We start from the raw sequence: 3238 nt of genomic DNA on the forward strand, positions 1-3238 counted from the left end.
GATGGGGGTGTTTGCCCCGGACAACCTTGAATATCTGACTATATAGCTCCACCACAACCAACGGAACGGACAAGACCATACGGTCTCTGCTGAGCCTGAAACAGCCATCGTGAGGTATGACTTCAATCCTGTGGAGACGGAATTTAAACACCCGTGGCCGACACTGCCTAGGTACAGATCCTAATCAGTAACTGAGTCGACCACGTACTTGCTTCGGCAGTACATATACTAAAATTGGAACGATACAGAGAAGATTAGCATTGCCCCTGCGCAAGGATGATACGCAAAATCGTGAAGCGTTCCAAATTTATAATACGAGTTGGGATGACGACCTTTCTCGGGATCTGGAGGGAAACCATTGGAGAAATTTTACACGACCACCGATAACATTTTCCATTAAGTTAATTATCATTATTATGACACTAAATTTTTGGAGCTACCGACTTGATTATTTATACGACTTATCATCATAATCGTTGTTATAATATTTTAATTTCACAATTATATTTTACTTTTAGCTTGTATAATGAGGATTGAAGTTTCAGTGTTTTCTAGCGTTAAATTGGTGTGCACATTTATTACAGACATGTTGTTTCAGAAAATGAAATTTAAGGAAAAAAAAAAAATCTTATAAGAAAATTTGGATAAATTTTTTTTCACAGTGTGAATTAATTTTCCATACCGATTTGAGTCACATAAATTATATCAGACTTGAAGAGATTACTATTAAAATATTAAAACTGAGATTCGGTCATGCAGAAAATCTCAGAAATATTTCGTCCAAAAATTGTATCATAGTCTCGTGCATTGATGAATATCAGCATTTATCTCTGATAACAAAGACTTTCCTAACTTTTGAACAAGTAAATGAAGATTATACAGACTGGGGTATCAAATACTTCGGAAATTATGTTCTTAAAATTTAGACAAAAATTTTTAAAATTGAAATTTCTTAATGAAATTCGTCTCACATGGAAGGAGGTTTCCATTCGATGATGCCATTGATATTTAAAATTATACTCGTAGTTTGAGATTATAATTATTATGATACAAATTATAAACAATTTGTTACTCACTAGTTTTCTCATATACTCATACGCGAAATGTATTTTAAAACGACGAGATAATCGTACGTGTCCTCGATTGTTTTGAAAAAACTACTTTGCCTATTTCAGGCAGAGCGGTGGCTTTGGAATAAAAAATATGCATTTCTTACGTCTGCTGTATTGTTTTGTATTTAAATTGTTACTTCAGATAGTTTCAGGAAGGTAATTCGGAAATCTGATTTTGAGTATGCGCGGTGATGATTGATCCAGGTGTTTTATTATTTTCTGAATAAATCTTAAATACGTCTGCAAGAAATAATAATAAATATTGAAGCTCTTGAGATTTTTAGATTGAACTCGTTCGTATACAAGTAATAAATTCTTACACAAATGGAACAAAATATGCCTTGACGTTTCAAATACAGAAATTGTGGCTGAGACTTATAATAATTTAGGGTTGATCTCTCAGTTTGGTGAGTTTATACTTTTATAAACTTTGTTCCACACATATGTTTGCACAAAATTCTTGTAATACAACCAGTGTTTAAATTGCGCCGGGGCCCACCGGAGCGCGGCTCACACCCTCATTCTGTTTTGCCCTGGAACCGGTGTTTCTCAGTTTTTGTAATAAATCATAATTCTAGCTGAAACAGCCCTGAATAAGAAGGCTGCGGCACTTCTTTTATGTAATTGAATAACAATTTCAGTAGAACTTTTATCTCGAAAATTTTATTTTAACAACAAAATTATATTAAAAATCGCTTATTAAATTTCAATTTATCTCTTTACATTTTATTTAATTTTAATTATTTAATTACTTCAATCTTTAATTATTTCAATAAATAATTAATTATCTAATAATTATCAATTAAATTATAATTAATTAATTATATAATAATTTGATTAAATAAGAATTTATAAACATTAATTAAATAGCTATTAATTAATTTGATAATAATTAACGATTTAAAAATTATTAATGAGTTTAATAGTCATTTTATTTATTTATTTACTCTTGTTCCTCTTTGCTGACATTCTTCCATAGGGCTCCGGCACTTCTAATCTTAGAAATTAAACGCTGAATACATTAAGCATTAACTTTTACTCGTATTCAAGTTCACTTAGCTCTAGAACTCAGTAATGGATTTTTCATCGCAACGCCCACAGTTGGATAATTTTAGGTTACTGGCAAGTACTACCTAAACAGTATAATCTCGTATGTGTCAAAGTATCAGTTATCTCTCACATCATCTGAGCTGGTAACGCATCAGACGGACAATAAAGTGCTATACTCACATTCAATTTTCCCATTTGTAACTTTTGTCTATTTTGCCCTTTCTCTTCACTTTTTGAATATCTAATGTGGAATGAAACGATTTCCATGATAGAAGGTGCTTCAAAATTTGTAGTCCTTGGTTCTTTGGTATTTAATTAGGAAAATGCTCAACGTAAGACCTTGTGTGAAAGTATTTCAGGTTACAAGGAAGAACTGTTATGAACAGAAGAATTACGTCTCATCAAGGTATGAGACCAGCCCTTTAATCGCTTTTCAGAGTTTTCATATGAACATTGATTGCAGTTGAAATTCAATTAATTGCAAAAGAATAAAACTTCGAAATTTATTTTGAGATAGTGTTAAAATAGTGTTCATGTATTATCAAGCTACATGAAGCTATAAGCGGCCGAGCAATAATGTTGCTGAATAATGGTAATTTGCCTGAGCTGGAATCTGGGCAGACGTGCTGCCTGCACTGTCGTTTTCATAGTATGCTTTCTGTTTAAGTAATGTATAACTAGTTTTCCTTAAAAATCCCTCCAAGAAGGCATGGACCTTAGGCAGACAGCTCAAGCGTGCTTTGCCATAATCAAATAAGAACTTGAAATTACTTATTTTATTAAGACGAATTTTATCTTATACAATGTTTTTTTGCATTGCTTTCAGTTTCGTCTTATTTAAGTTCGACAGCATATAGATTGCACATTGTAACTTAAACTACATATACATTACACACTGACGTTTGATTGCATATGTTGAATACACCTGTAATGATTATGTTAATTTTAATCTCGATTTTTGTAATAAATCTCGATTTTTAAACATTAATTCGGAATTAAATTTTGCTACCAGTTACTCTAAATGATGTTTACCTTGAGAAATCTGTGAAAAGGCAAGAAAACGTGAAATTTGCAAG

General features: G+C 31.9%; 1 non-coding gene across 1 annotated transcript; it reads left to right on the forward strand.

The window, feature by feature from the left end:
* The first annotated feature begins 204 nt into the window (after window positions 1-204).
* LOC118180437 (U6 spliceosomal RNA) lies at window positions 205-311 on the forward strand. The gene has a single exon (XR_004756659.2). It is a non-coding gene; the product is annotated as a U6 spliceosomal RNA (small nuclear RNA).
* The last annotated feature ends 2927 nt before the right edge of the window (window positions 312-3238 follow it).

Source organism: Stegodyphus dumicola, chromosome 11 (assembly GCF_044657685.1).
Source record: "Stegodyphus dumicola isolate Sdum_Otavi_A_Nest chromosome 11, ASM4465768v1".
NCBI lineage: Eukaryota > Metazoa > Arthropoda > Arachnida > Araneae > Eresidae > Stegodyphus > Stegodyphus dumicola.